Raw genomic sequence first — 17,201 nt, forward strand, 5'->3', positions numbered from 1 at the left:
AAATAGAAAATATTTATAGAATTTAGTTATAATATAAATTTTAAACATAAATATTTTATATGGGTAATGATGAATATGAAAAAAAAAATATATATATTCATAAAAGAGAATGGACAAATTGAACTAAAAATGATGGGACTTGCATATTATACGTTTATTGTTAAAATATTTTTGCATATTATTTTCTTATTTTGGAGCAATTTAGGTATTTCAAAAATTTCGGTAGAGTTTGTAATAATTGGTTGTTAGTTTGAGGGGATAAATGTAATTTCGCAAATTCGGGGAGGGGTTGTAATATAAACATAATTCAAGGGGTTATTTGTAAGTTAAAATATCTATTTTTTGTTCATTTTCTTTCTATTTAAGGACAATTTTGAGATTTCATATTTTCGTTAGAGCATCTCCAACCATTGCTATTTTTGACTTTTTAAATGAAGTGATTGACACTTTGCACTCTTAAATTACGTGGCATTGGCACTTTACACCTCTAAATTAAATAAATTGCAGAATGCATCCTCTAATTATATTTTATTTGACACTTTGCACCATCATTCACCCCTTTAGCTAGAAGTTTGACCGGTTACCTATTTATGGGATTTGAAAAGGGTTAGTTTTTCAAAATTTTAAAAATCTTTAATCACCTAATAATCTTTTCATTATTTTACTCATATTCTCAATTTGATGTCACCCTTTTTTCTACAGTTTGATTTCATTTTGGAAGCAAAGAAATTGCAATTGGAGGGTGCATTCTGCCATTTTTTAATTTAAGAATGAAAAGTGTCAATGACATGAAATTTGAAGGTGTAAAGTGTCAATTACGTGTTAAAAAAAATTAACGTTAGTCAAATTTACTATTTACAAACCAAAAAATACGCTCCAACATGTCATCTATCATTTAACTCGTCCGCTAAAAAATATTAAATTAATAAGGTAGTCCCCGTAGATAGGAATGGAATTAGGTGGTTATTTTTTCCTTCAAATTGTAATGAGATTAATCGTATTGTAGATTGTAGGACCTCAGGCGCTACCGGTTGTCCTAAAACTAATTGGTATTAGGAAAAGCGCAAACAACTAATTGGTATTAGGAAAGGCGCAAACCCTAGCCTTATAGTGCATTCAACACACACAAACACTCACGACATTCGATTGTGGGCCGCCCATACTCGGACTTCCACCATGTGAACAATTGCTGCCAAACCCAGGTTAACATAGATAATAATATGAAATAAAAAAATCTTCAACCAAGAAAATAAATAATATTAATAACAATAAAACAAGTTCCTACGTGAATAACAATTCGATTTTGTTATTTTTTTTTCCAAGGTGAAATCGTCTTCTTCGTCAATGAACGCCGACTGATGATGCTAAAATATAGCTCACCTAGGGTGGTGTAGAAAATGAACTAGGAGAGCAAAGCAGATCAGTAGCTTGACAACTTGATGATCCTGAGGTACCTGCGACCATAGAACACATGAACTAAGCCGGGGGTTGATCCGGCGGAAACCCCTCCGACGCTCAAGTCAGACGTGCTGATCATAGAAATAGTCCAGAGAATACGCGTTTTTGTATTGCTCAGTTAATAGGACGTACCTTAATAAAATGAGTAAAACCTCTATTTATATGTCGTTTATTGGGTTGGGTTTGCTTTGTTGGGCCCAAGCCTTACTTGAAGGTGTTTGGGCCTCGGTGATATTGGTCTTCGATATTGGGCTCGTAGCCCAGTAGGTAAAGAAATTGTAGGCCCATTGGGTTGGCCCAATTAGGCATATCATTAAGCCCCCCACTCTCGAGTCGATGTGGGGGCCATGTTGTGATGGGTCTCAGATCGTGTCGAGAGTAAAAATTGTAGAAGTCGATCGTTGGCGTATGGCCTAATGGTATGCGAAAACGCGTTGGAGCGTGTGTCGGAGGGGTGTGAATGCGCGTTGGCGCATAGCGCGACAAAGTTGCCGCGATATAAATTAATTGAGTCGTCGGTTTTGTCCCGCGACGATGTAGTAGCGATTTATCTCCTCGTGGGAGTTATCTTGCCGCGGGGTAATAGTGTTGATCGAGTTATCTCCTCGTGGGAGTTGTCTCGCGATAATGTAGTAGCACGGATCAAGTAATTTCCTCGTGGGAGTTGTCTCTGGGGTAATCGAGTTGATCGAGTTACGTCTTCGTGGAAGTTGTCTCCTGATAATGTAGTAGCACGGAGCTAGTATTCTCCTCGTGGGAGTTGTTATTTTTCGACATTTTCAATGTTTTGACGCGTTGCTCGTATGTGTTTACATATAGTCTTCTGCGTGATGTACTTGATGAGGGGATCAGGCTCTCAAGATTTTTTTTTTATATGGGGGTCGTGCCCCTTGTTAGACCTCGTGGGTCTTAAGTATGTTTGGACCGTGGCCACGTTTTAATGAATGACCCATAGAAAACAAGTAGATAAATTTGAGTAATCAAGCTGGCCAGGCTATATAGATTCTCATAATATCTCTAAGTGCTTCTAGGGTTGTAATCGTGCTAACTTGAGCTTGCGATTATATGGTGAATTTCGGGCGAGTTGTCTCCTCATGGGAGTTGTCTCGCGGTGAGTAATATTATCGAGCGAGGTGGTTGCACGTGAGAGTTATCTTGCAACGGATTTGTAGTGTCGAGCGAGTTGACTCCTCGTGGGAGTTGTCTCGCTGCGGGTTGTAGTATCGAGCGAGTTTGCTCTTCGAGAGAGTTGTCTTGAGCGAAGTTGTAGGAGCATTGGATGATGCGCGATTTAGGCGCGTGTGGATTGAGGTTGCTCTGAGCGAGTTGTCTCCTCGTGGGGGTTGTTTCGCAGCGAGTCTTATTATCGAGCGAGGTGGTTGCATGTGGGAGTTGCCTTGCAACGGATTTGTAATATCGAGCGAGTTAGTTCCTCGTGGGAGTTGTCCCGCTGCGGGTTGGGGTACCGAGCGAGTTGTCTCCTCGTGGGAGTTATCTCGCTGTAGGTTGTAGTACCGAGCGAGTTGGCTCCTCGTGGGAGTAATCTCGCTGCGGATCATAGGATGGAGCGAGTGGTCTCCTCGTAGGAGTTATCTCGCTGTGGGTTCGTAGGACCGAGCGAGTTGGCTCCTCGTGGGAGTTTCCTCGCTGCGGGTCGTAGGATGGAGCGAGTGGTCTCCTCATAGGAGTTATCTCGCTGTGGGTTCGTAGGACCGAGCGAGTTGGCTCCTCGTGGGAGTTTCCTCGCTGCGGGTCGTAGGATGGAGCGAGTGGTCTCCTCGTAGGAGTTATCTCGCTGTGGGTTCGTAGGACCGAGCGAGTTGGCTCCTCGTGGGAGTTTCCTCGCTGCGGGTCGTAGGATGGAGCGAGTGGTCTCCTCGTAGGAGTTGTCTCGCTATGGGTTCGTAGGACCGAGCGAGTTGGCTCCTCGTGGGAGTTGCCTCGCAACGGGCTGTAGGATTGAGCGAGTGGACTCCTCGTGGGAGTTGTCTCGCTGTAGTTTTGAGACTAGAGGGGGTTAGCTCCTCGTGGGAGTTGTCCCACAACGGGCTATAGGACGGAGTGAATGGTCTCCTCGTGGGAGTTATCTCGCTATGGTTTCGTAGATCCGAGGGAGTTGGCTCCTCGTGGGAGTTGTCTCGCTGCGGGTTGTAGGACGGAGCGAGTTATCTCCTCATGGGAGTTGTCTCGCTACGGGTTGTAGTTCCGAGCGAGTTGGTTCCTCGTGGGAGTTGTCTCGCAACGAGTGTGTAGGGCCGAGCGAGTTTGCTCCTCGTGGGAGTTATCTCGCTATGGCGTTGAGACCCGAGGGAGTTGGCTCCTCGTGGGAGTTGTCTCGCAACGGGTTATAGGACAGAGCGAGTAGTCTCCTCGTGGGAGTTAACTCGCTATGGTTTCGTAGGGAGTTGGCTCCTCGTGGGAGTTGTCTCGCAAGCCCCCCACTCTCGAGACGATGTGGGAGCCAAGTCGAAAGGGGTACCGGATCGTATTGAGAGTAGATCGGTGCTGTTGTCTTGCGTTAATCGTTGGCATGGGGTGGAGAAATAATTTTTTTTTTATTTTCCATTTGATAACGAACGTATTTAGTAGGTGCGTTAAAGAGCTCGCGGAATGTGGTGGAGCGTGTTGAAATTCTCGAGCGATTTGGAGAAGCGAGTCAAAATCTACGCGCAATTTGGTGGAGGACGGTGAAAGTTGAGCGCGATTTGATGGGAGCAAGCAGTCCAAGGCTCCTTGGAAAGTGCGCGCGCGCGCTCCAATAAATTTTTTTTTTTTTTTTCCTGACGCTGACGCAAGCGCGTGTCGTCCACGCGCGCGTGCGGTGCACGCGCGCCTCTTCTCCCTTTTTTTTTTTTTTTTTTTTTTTTTTTTTTTTCTGACGCTGACGCAGGCGCGCGTCAGCTAGCGCGCGTCAGGCGCGTGTCGTCCACGCGCGCCTCTTCTCCCTTTTTTTTTTTTTTTTTTTTTTTTTTGCGCTTTTGCTGACGCGCGCCTCCTTTCCTCTCTTTTTTTTTGTTGTTTTTCTTTTTTTCTTCTAATTCTTCTTCTTTCTTCTTTCTTTCTTCTTCTAATTCTTCTTCTTTTACTCTTTTTTTTTTTCTTGTTCTTGTATTTTTTCATCTTCTTTTTTCTTCTTCTTCTTTTTTCTTCTTCTTCTTCTTTTCTTCTTCTTCTTTTTCATCTTCTTCTTTTTTCTTCTTCTTCTTTTTTTTTCTCTTTTTTCATCTTCTTCTGGGGTCTCGCGTGCGCGATTTTACCCTCTTTTTTTTTTTTTTTTTTTTTTTTTTTTACGTGGTTGATGTTCACCCCATTGGGGATGTTCTATTTTTTGAGTAGGGAGATTATTCTCGTTCCTTGAGATGGGATGTGCACCCCCTTGGGGATGTTCTATTTTTTGAGTAGGGAGATTATTCTCGTTCCTTGAGATGGGATGTGCACCCCCTTGAGGATGTTCTATTTTTTGAGTAGGGGGATTATCCTCGTTCCTTGAGATGGGATGTGCACCCCCTTGGGGATGTTCTATTTTTTGAGTAGGGAGATATCCTCGTTCCTTGAGATGGATGTGCACCCCCATGGGGATGTTCTATTTTTTTTTTTTTTTTTTTTTTTTTTTTAGTAGGGAGATTATACTCGTCTCTTGAGATGTGATGTGAACCCACTTGGGGTTGAAAGGTATGGACGATGCTCAACCTTGGGATGGAGATATCTGCCCACTGTAGGATGAGGCGCTCTAGGTGGATGCGCACGGTTATGCTATTGGTTCGCGCGTGTGCGTCAGACCATTTTTCTGTTTTTGAAGTAGGGACGTGAAACACTTGATGGGATGTGAAACCCCTTGGGGTTCAAAGGTAAGTGGATGTACCACCCTTGAGACGAGATGCCCAACTTTAGGATGGGATAGCCCCCATTTAGGATGAGGCGATCACAAACCACTGGGGTGAGATGCCCAACCTTGGCGATATATGGTGCCACTGATTCAGTGGCAATACGAGTTGAATCTTCCGTGATCATACGCTGAAGGTCTTCTTCGGTTATCTGAACCGTTCGAGAAATAAGTAGAAATTGATCATGTTGAGGACCCAGTGGGGCCTCACGAGGAGGAGCGTTGGCTCCTGCTATGACAAATGAAATGTTTTGGGGGCGATGTGAACCCCCAGGGAGTCGATCACCCTTGGCGAACGAAATATTTAGGGGGCAGATGTAAGCCCCCAGGGAGTCGATAACCCTTGGCGAACGAAATATTTTGGGGGCAGATGTAGGCCCCCAGGGAGTCGATAACCCTTGGCGAACGAAATATTTTTGGGGCGATGTAAGCCCCAGGGAGTCGATAACCTTTGGCGAGCGAAATATTTTGGGGGCAGATGTAAGCCCCCGGGAGTCGATAACCCTTGGCGAGCGAAATATTTTGGGGGCAGATGTAATCCCCCAGGGAGTCGATAACCCTTGGCGAAAGAAATATTTTGGGGGCGATGTAAGCCCTCATGGAGTCGATGGCGGTGGTGCCATAGGTGGCTCCACATGTGGAGCAAGTGTTGGTATCGCGTTGGGAGCATCTGCTCCCATCGTGGCGATATATTGGGTCACGGCCTCTGTGACAGCGCGAGTTGAAGCTTCTGCTATCATGCGTTGAAGCGCATCCTCGGTTATTTGAACCATTCGAGGAGCAGGGAGTGGTGGATCGGCGAGTGGTGGGTCCCGAGGGGGGATCACCTGAACCTCGCGAGGCGGATCCATGGGATGTGGAGGAGGTGGCAAGCCAGAGCCTCCGCGAGGTGGGAGGTCGTTAGCTGTGTCATTTTCTCTCAGAGCAGACGCCTCAGGAGGATCTTGTTGGCTACGTGATCTGGTTTGCATCGTTCCCACAGACGGCGCCAAAATGATGATGCTAAAATATAGCTCACCTAGGGTGGTGTAGAAAATGAACTGGGAGAGCAAAGCAGATCAGTAGCTTGACAACTTGATGATCCTGAGGTACCTGCGACCATAGAACACATGAACTAAGCCGGGGGTTGATCCGGCGGAAACCCCTCCGACGCTCAAGTCAGACGTGCTGATCATAGAAATAGTCCAGAGAATACGCGTTTTTGTATTGCTCAGTTAATAGGACGTACCTTAATAAAATGAGTAAAACCTCTATTTATATGTCGTTTATTGGGTTGGGTTTGCTTTGTTGGGCCCAAGCCTTACTTGAAGGTGTTTGGGCCTCGGTGATATTGGTCTTCGATATTGGGCTCGTAGCCCAGTAGGTAAAGAAATTGTAGGCCCATTGGGTTGGCCCAATTAGGCATATCACCGACGAAATTGTTTTCTCGCCCTTGAGAGATTTCCCATTCTTTTCTTTTTCTCCATTTTTGTCTAAATGCTTCTAAGCATATCTCTTTTTTTTTTTTTTTTATTCTATTGTTAAACGACGCCATTTTATACTAAAATAATAAACTAAAATAAAATATTAAAGGATAAATGATGTGGTTGGAGCAGTAAAAAATAGCTTGTTTAAAACACTGTTGAACAGATAAAAAACTTATAGTATCTTACGTTTTATAGTTGGGATTATTTTGTAGACCCCCCTCATTTCCAAATTATATAGAACTAACTACCAAGTATATTACACTCTAGGGGAAACCCCCCTCATTTCGAAAATATTTTGACATACCCCCTGGGCTACCCTGAAGTTCCTATAATACCCTTCTAAAATCAGTTTTAAACCCTAGCCACTCACGGTCTCTCTCTTCTTCTCCCATATTCAAAATCCCGCCTCCACAAACCTCCCACCGGCGAAATTGCTTCCCGGAGCCATAACTCTCTCTCCGGTGGTCGGAATTCGATGGTTTAACTACCGTTGGATTCCTCTCGTAGAGCTCCTTCTTTTGGTGGTGATTTCATTCAGTTTTGAGCGCTGATCTGTTTCTGCAATTTTTTTTCATTCGAGGACGGTGGTCTTGCCGGAGCTTTATTTTGTGTTCCACCCGTCGAAATTTGACGGGTCACCCACCGTTGGATTCCTCTCGTCGGGATTTATATTTTGATGGTAATTTCGTTTATTTTTATATTTTCAGATTTATTTCTATATTTTTTTGCATTTGTGGGCGCGCGGAACCGTGGGTGGTTATTAGCGGCGTCTAGGATTTTGGTAGGAGGCGAGGGGGTGAGGAGTCACTGTCTGTTTGATTTAAAATCTGTAGCATTTCCCAGCAATAAACTCTCTCTCTATCTCTCGATCTCTTAGTGTTTGTTGATTTTTGGGTGTTTTGATGTTTTTCTTCAAATTTTGTTGATTTGCACTAAAGTAATTTCTTTTTGTTTTGATTTTGCAATTGCAGCTTAATGAAGGCCATTGATCCTTTTCCTTGAAGGTGTCAATTTTTTTTTTGAAGTTACATCTGATTTGTTCAACTGACTGTATACATTACTGTACATTACTATACATTACTATAGTAACATGTAGTTATATATGCGTATATTTGTGTATTTTTGATTTGTATTTTATTGGTTCTGATGTGATTTATAATAAAAATATTGAAATATGTAAATTTTTGTTGGGGTTTTATGAATTTATTTTGTATAAGTCAGTATTCGTGTGTGTATACAATTGATCGACTAAAAACATGGGAAAAAAACGAACATAACTATGAATTACTATAGGTACTATAGTTACATGTAGTTATTTTCAGTACTGTAAGCATATTGTTTTGAAAATTAAAAAAGAAAAATTAAAAAAAAATTAAAAAAAAAAAATTATTATTTTTAATTTAAAAAAAATAAAAAAAATAAAAAAATAAATATATATATATTTAACAAACAGGTTTAAAAAAGAAAAAAAAAAGAAAATAATAATAATAAATAAATCAGCGAAAATGATAAATGCAGGACCATTATGCTGATGCAGTTTGGCCGAAAATTGCATATAAGGGTAATATAGTACTTTCGCTTCTCCAGGGGTATGTCAAATGATGATTTGGATTTGAGTTTATCCCTAGTTTATTTGGTGGCTAGGGGTATGTAAAATAACCCCTTTATAGTTTACTAGTATTCACCCGTGCGATGCACGGGGCGACATATTTTTGAATGAAAATACATGTCTCAAAAATAAATTTAAGCAGATAACAATTATTACGGTCACTGAATCTAAGTACATAACGTAATCGACCAACGATAATAAAAATATGTTATAAGTGTCATGTTCTTCATAGTTATAATATAAGAATACTATTAAATATTAGTATATCGTCAAAAATAAATCTTAAAGATAATAAGAATTGCACCGAGCACCATAGGGAAATGACTGAAAATAACATCGCACCGGGGAAAATATATAGATAAGAAACACCTGCAAAAGAATAAGTTCTTTAAAAATAAAATAAAAAACATGTTACATGAATAAATGATAAATATGAAAATATTTTCTACCTTCAAATTCGATGAAATACTTCCTTGTACACGACATTTCTAGTAACATTGGTGAGTTCACCCGAATCCGACTTGATGAATATCTTAATGCCACCTCTGCTCTTAACTCTGGACACTGCAACATATAGTTGACTATGGCTGAAGACAGGCCTAGGAAGATACAAACCAACATGCGAAAGAGTTTGGCCTTGGCTTTTATTTATCGTCATTGCAAAAGAAACAATCAACGGAAATTATCTTCTCTGAAATTTAATTGGCAGTCCGGAGTTAGATGGTATTAAAGTCATCCGAGGAATGAACACCATGTCACCGATATTTTTTCCGGAAAGAATTTTGCAACTCATAACGTGAATGCCAGTTCTAATAATTTGAAGTCTGGTACCGTTGCACAATCCTCTAGCTTGATCGATGTTTCTTATTAGCATAACGGGTGCACCAACCTTGATCCTCAACGCATGAGAAGGAACTCCGGAGCATCTTATTGTGTTGAGGAATTCAGTCGAATAAATTTCTGCATTATCCTCCGTTGTGTGCTCGTCCCTACACATACTATCTGAGCTCAGGTACACCTTATCCTCTCCTGGAAGGAGAGACATTAAGTGATCGTTCACAGACTCGACGCATTCATTAGTTGGTGCAAGAATTGTCCTCCCTTGAAAATAATCTCGATCGTACATGTTACTCAACAAATCCGGGTAAACGAATTCGAGTAGGTCTCTGAATGGATCTTCTGAATCACCAATCAACATGTCATCTGGAATCTCTATCGAAGCTTCACCATCATTGTCTTCCCCAACATCCCCATTACCAACATTCAGTATCCAGTCTCCAAATCCTTTTATCTCATCCACATTAGATGGAGAAGAACATGACTGCAATTTCATGTTCTTAGTCAACTTCATGACACGACAGAAATTCCACAGCGGAGAGGAGTTTATCGTAGCATGTATTATGTCCTGCCTTGATGCTTTGAGCACAACTGGTAAAATCTGCCTAAAATCACCTCCAAGAACAACCACCTTACCCCCAAAGGGTTTGTCAGCCTGTAATATTGACTTCATTGTCTTGTCAAGGGCTTCAAAACAGTATCTATGCATCATAGGAGCCTCGTCCCATATAATAAGCTTTGTCCTTATGAGCAACTCTGCCTGTGGACTTTGTTGCGATATGCTGCAGGTGGAACTCTCATGTACATTTATGGGTAGTCCGAATCGATAATGAGCTGTTCTTCCACCGGGGAGCAATAACGATGCTATACCACTCGATGCAACGTTAATTACAATCTCTCCATTCGAACGAACTGCAGCCGAAAGAGTTTTCCATAGAAACGTCTTTCTCGTTCCACCATGGCCATATAGAAAGAACATTCCACCACTGTTATTGGTTACTGCATCCATGACTACATCATAAACCTTTCTTTGCTCATCTGTAATGGAAGCAAGACACTGTTGAAGTTCTCTACCCATTTCAAACCGGTCGTAATCCAGTTCATCTAACACCAATATGTTTTATGTGTCCTCATATGAGTATTCGATTGGAACTGGCATAGGCGCGTAATTTTTCAGGCTTTTACCATTGCTTTGCAATATTTTTTCTATTTCGGTGAGAGTATAGTTTTTCAAGCTTTCATCCGATATATGTAAATCTTCAACAATAAAAAAATGGATAAATTATGTGCATCTAGTTGAAATCGTACAGAGACAATATTAAAAGAATGATTAATACGTAAAATCTAATTGAATACAATGCCATACAAATTGCCATACCTGGATTTTTATGAAGACATTATTGTTTGTAAGCAATACCATCAGCCAAATCCAACCAACAACTTTGCCAAACATGTTCGGGCCGACTTAAGCTATTGGAAAGCAGCATAACCGCAAATAACCTTCTTATATAATCCCCCGATGCCCAAGTATTCACTTCTTTTATTGCATCTATGTATTCTTTGTCGTCATCTAGCAAACCCAACACATAACATGCATCCCTGAACGTAGGGTAGACGATGTCAAAAACTTTTCTGATGTCCTCGTAGAACGTGCATCCCCTTTGAATGTTAAGTAACAACCTAAGGTAATAGTCTTTCCCCTTTCCACGGGGAACATTCGCAATCCTACCGATAGAAAATCTTTTTTTCCTTGGCACCCAAGTTCGAGAATCCTCTTTATACACAAATTGTTGTGGAAAATCTCCGTACCTCAAGTCCCTTGCATGTGGATAGTTCTTGTTGGCCTCAAACCACGCCAGGAACATAGTTTGCTTGGCAGATGGCCTATCCAACACACTTTGTAACGACTGGTTTTCATTGAAGACAATTGGCTGATGATCGGGGAGATGAAAGCTTAGCCTAATTACGGATGGGTCTCTGTAATGAATATCAAAGTTAAACAACCTCCACATTGCCTCACACACCGAAAGATATCTGCAGTCGTAGTACATCTTTATCTCATCACGAATCTCAGCACCGCCATCTGTATTGCGTGTCTCATAAAATGCCGCTGTGACTCGGTCATGCCCCTTGTTTACGTATTTGAACAGATATTTAATTGACTTGTTTTGGTTGCATAGCTCGATATTAATGTGAGCTCGGTATTTACTCAACAATATACGATTGTAGGGGACCACAAACCCATTATCAAGAGTAGTCTTCTTCTTCGTAACTGTTCTGCCATCTTCCCTTCTCCTATACACTGTAAACCCATCTGCATCTGATTCAGTGCGCTGCACAAACGGCTTTGGAAATCGCTTCGTGCAAACTCTATCTTTCATACATGGAGATTTCAAATTCGCCTGACCGCACGGTCCATGTATCATATACTTCTCCACCAACTGGTACATCTTTCTGTCGTTTTCTTCGTCAGGAATTTCAGCACATATGATCCTGTCAATTTCTTCTGGATTCTTGGGCTTGTCGTCATTATGCAACCACAATAAAATATGTGCATGCGGTAGACCTCGTTTCTGAAATTCTATTGTGCATACATCTGCATAAAAAATGTAAACATACGGTATTAAAAAATAATTTGAAGAATGTGGCTTGATTATTGAAAATAACATTGGGTTAGGTAGATTATATAGTTTGGAATATACGCATAATTTGGAAAGTAGATTAAAAATTAAAAATTCAAATTTTAAAATGAGCTTTAATCTAGGAATAAATGATATATAGTGATATTTTAAAAATATAATTGATTTAAGTTAACATTGCATAAATTAATACTCTTTCTATAATCAAAATATTTCAAAATATATGAGTATTTAAAATAAAGTTAGAAAACACACACACTATATTCATATCAATATTTAATTATTACAGTCCACGGATTTCATAATTAATGTCAAAGTTAATAGAAAAAAGACTAAAAATCTTATATAGATGATTAATATATTTGCCTTAAATAATGTATATTTTATTGAAAATATCGGATCATATTACCATAAACACAACGCGAGATTAAAAAACATAAATATTAATAGGTTTTAGTAGAATGTAAAATATTTAATTTTCATATTGAAAGAGGCATTTACGTGTGAATAAGTTGGTTACTAAACATGTTATAATAATTTATTATTGTTAATTTAATACATGTAATTATAAAAAGTATTTTAACCGGTATTAATTTATCAATTTTATTTGAAAATATATTAACACATGGGTGATTAATCTGATTCATACGTAAATGTTTCATAAAATATATTACGTAGATCGTAGAATATAATATAAATTATTATATTTATAAATACAAATATTTACGTAAAAATAACAATGTTATCTATATGACTATATGGGTACTCTCTTTCGTATGTCAATGTATAATCTTTGTAACGCAATTAATGTTCAAATATATAAACAATTTTATTAATATGCATAATTCATTTTGGCATAAATGAATAAATACGTTTGCCGCATTAAAAAACATAAGTAACTTTATTGAAATAAGCTTCATGCAAAAGTATTAAGGACATTGTCTCAAAATAGAAAAACATATTGTGTCTCTAAATACGAAATACCAAAGAAAATCGAAATGAATAACAAAAAATGACGAATAAATTTAAATAATACATTACTCCATTTTCTCTTGTTTGATCTTTTTCAATAATTTGGTGGATGATTGCTGGACGGTAGGATCATTGAGAATACTATCCAAAATACAATCGTTGGATCGCTTCATTGGAGTAATAGCGTTGACATCATCATCCACAATAGCATTAGTTGTGATATCACCATCCACAACGCCATCGTTAAAATTAGAACACGTTCCAGAGTCCTATAAATTAGCAAAGAATTACGTAAAATATTTGTGTATTTGTGAAACATCTCTTACGTGCAGTGCAACATATGGACAATTAATCAAAAATAAATTGTCAACCTTTGATGAGAAGACACACCCATCGTTGTCATAATTGACACTCAGCGACGATGAACCATTATCATGTTTCTGCAATATTATAAGATACATACACATTCAAAACCACGTATTAAAATAAAAAGAAAGAATTATATTAAAGTTAATTATCAATACCGCATCCATTTCGTAATGCTTAAAAAATGAAGCAATGATAGCATCATCTGTGCAAACTTTTTGGACATTGTACGTTTTTAGTTTTATGATCTTCATTGGCAACATTATCACCCTTGATAGCAATTTTGAATAACATTCTTCGATCAATTAACCCCTCAAGTTCCATAGGATACTCCACAAGTTCTTCTCCCTTCATAGCATTAAAAATAAATAAATGATAAAAATACAAAATTAATTGATTACTCTAAAAAAATATATATTTTAGATAAAAAAAAAAGGATGAGTGGTTGATCAATGTACCCTGTTTTGGACTGTTTGAATTAATACTTCTACAGGAATATCTAGCATCCTTTCAGCTTCTTTCCCAAATACAATCATCGAAGCTGAATTTGTATCGTCCATGACAATGACTTCAACTTTATAACTAAAGAGAATAACAAAATGTGAATGAAAAGTATTTGTAGAATAGTAATATAATTAACCCAAAGAAAAAAAAAATAGTACATATGTTGGTTTAGCAGTAGGCCAATGAGCTATGCAAACGTGACAATACCACATTTTTGAATCCTGTCTAGCAGATCTATTACACTTAATGCAACCATTGTACCACCACTTTGATGTTTTCACAAGACCCTTAATAGTGGTCAATACAACGTATTTGCCAGGCTAAAATGTGAAAATAACCATCAGTTAAGTATAGTTATAATCAATTTTGATAAATGATTCCTATTAGTATTTTACTGAAAATGTACGAATAAATAATGTAGCAAATACATCGTTATTACCTCATTTGTGTCACTCAGTTCGTCCAAAATTTTTCTGACAGTCTTACGTATAAAATCATCTTCCATCGAGTAAGAAGACTGCGACGATTTTTGACTGATCACTTGACCACTATTTGGTTTACTCCGAATGAGACTAAAATGAAAAGTTACATGCAAATAAATCGTAACGAAAAAATCAATTTTAAAAAAACATAATTAATGCATTTAAATATACAATTGTAACCTCGATTTGAACTCATTAATTACAGGTATTTCCTCATTTATAAGCACGCGTGATGAATGCCAATGGTTAGATACCTGAACTTCACCTACGAAAACATAACAATAATAGTGAAATGTAATAAATGACCCTAACATTAATTATACATGATGCATAAAAGAAATTATTGAACAAACTAATACCAGTCTTTATCTCAGTCGTTGCAAATTGTATTACAACAATATACGGCCCTACACCAATATCTTGAATTCGTTGAAGTATGTATTCAGCAAACTTTCCCCATAACAAACAGTTGACCTTCGAACCAAATAAAATGATAATTGATATGTAAAACACATGAAAACATAAATGATTTAAAATCCAAAAAAATATATTTTAGTTATTTTTGAAAATACTCAATATCTTCAAGTTCAAATGAAATGTTTTGTTTTGTTCCACCCGATAGGTGATTCAATGAACCTATCGACAAAAGCGAACCAATAACATCTGCAATTAATATTAAACAATTGTAAGAATACATCCAGTAAATAAATGCTAAATATTAAGAAAAACATCAATGGAAAAATTTAATACCTATCGTATACTCATTGTTGTTTGACGCTTGTTGTATATCTGCGTAAGGTGTGAACTTAAATGAATACATTGGAATGGACGGAACGTCAACTTCTCTCACAGTAGATGTATATTCAAAAGTTACTCTATAGTCATTCAAGGCATGCTTGTAGGTCTTGACACTAAAAAAAACAGATAGGTTTGACATTACATAACATCTGTTCACTTTGATCTTAGACTCAAATCTGTATAACAGTGTATACTTAATGGAAGCTTGCACCGTATCACCCTGCGTAATTAAAAAACAAATGTGAAAAATATATTTTCCTAACAATCATATTTGACGTTTTAAAATAAAATAATCACCTGTTCATCAATGAATACCATCTCCATGTCTTGAAGATCTTTCTTAAAATAATTTGGCTGTTCCCAAATGTGCAAAACACGGATTTTGAGATTCCAAGACTTTTTTTCACCTCCCAAGTTTCTAATGAGATCTACTTGCCTTGACATCTATATGTGTTTAATACACGTAATTAAAATTTTGTTAGTGAATTAAATTAAACAATAAAAGATGAATATACGATAACAACTCTTGAATTATATATATTCCAAAATATGCATAAAGTATAATATATAATCTATATGATAAAGTTACATTAATTCATATGCTCGGGTATCGTGAATGAAAAAAAATAAAATAAAAAAAGGTAAAAGATTATTCTAAAATAATATTATACTCACGATTCACAAAAAGAGAACGATGGTCGGCTGATGAAGTATCTAGAGAACAATATTATCCTGCAGTTTAGAATAACAATGAAATGAACCGTGTATATATAATATGATGATATTTAATAATTCCTAAATCATAGTAAATGAAATACAATCATGGAAGTAAAATTATAATTCCTAAATTTTAGTTCCGTAATTATAGTAAATAAAATACAATTATATTTAATAGTACCGAAATTAGAGTAAATTATAGTTAATAAATATTCATATTCCATGTAATTAAGTAATTAACTAAAATTAAGCAATTTCCTATTAATAAAATACATAAATTACGATTAGGCATATATTTATATGCCTAGTCTATATTAAATTTAGATCACCTACATAAATATAAAAGATTACATCTTCATAAAAAAAAACATGTTTCTATTGTTACGGATATATATATATTTATATATATATATATATATTGTGTATACGGATTCTATTATTTCGTAAATCATAATAGTAAATGGAATATAATTAATTAATAGTTCTATAATTAGAGTATATTATAGTTAATAACTATTCATATTACATGTAATGAACTATCCATAAGCAATTTCCTATAAATAAGCTGCATAATTTTCGATTAGGAACATATTTATATGCGTAATTTATATTAATTATAGATAACCTACATAAATATGAAAGATTAAATCGATATTAATTAGTATAAAGGAAATAAAATCTATATTGTTTGAATATATCCATAAAAATTAAATATATTATACACGGATTCTATTGTTAAAATAAGTATACATATTTTATTGATTTTATATATCTATATCTATATCTATATAGGAGAGTATATATATATATATATATATATATATATATATATATATATATATATATATATATATATATATATTACAAAAATATATATGTATGTATTTTTATACGCAATTTTAAATGTTCAAAAACCATAACCATTATATATATATATATATATATATATATAACGGATTAGGGAAAAAACAATATAAATTTCAAACATGTTAATTACACACTATTATATATAATGGTTATGCTTTTTGAACATTTAAAATTGCTTATAAAAATAACGGAATCTATTGTTTAAATATGTATATTGATTCTATTGATTTAACGGATTCTTTTATTTAAAAATACGTGATATATATTGTGACTATTTTTGTAATATATTATAATTGTTTTATCGTTTCTACATATTTATTTAATTATCTTATGGGTATTCGTTTTCGTGTGGATGCGCACAATTATGTTAATGGTATACAATGCTCTTTCAACATGATAAATAAAAACACTAAAAAAATGGAAATTATTTATAAATCGATGCAACTCATATTATTAATAATAAAACTTTAAGGAGGGCGAAGACATATCATATCGTTGGAAAGGCTGGGTCGTGCCACACCTCAAGTACATCATCCCATTGGTTAAAAAAAAAAAGAATACGTGTTGCCGCAAACCATGTTATGTGCGTAACAAAACTCTATC

At 36.7% G+C, this 17,201-nt stretch overlaps 1 pseudogene; it reads right to left on the reverse strand.

Moving 5' to 3' along the window:
- Positions 1-8,523: 8,523 nt before the first annotated feature.
- LOC105951499 (uncharacterized) lies at positions 8,524-9,689 on the reverse strand (annotated as a pseudogene).
- Positions 9,690-17,201: the final 7,512 nt, after the last annotated feature.

Source organism: Erythranthe guttata, chromosome 7 (genome assembly GCF_056151865.1).
Source record: "Erythranthe guttata isolate IM_541 chromosome 7, IM_541, whole genome shotgun sequence".
NCBI lineage: Eukaryota > Viridiplantae > Streptophyta > Magnoliopsida > Lamiales > Phrymaceae > Erythranthe > Erythranthe guttata.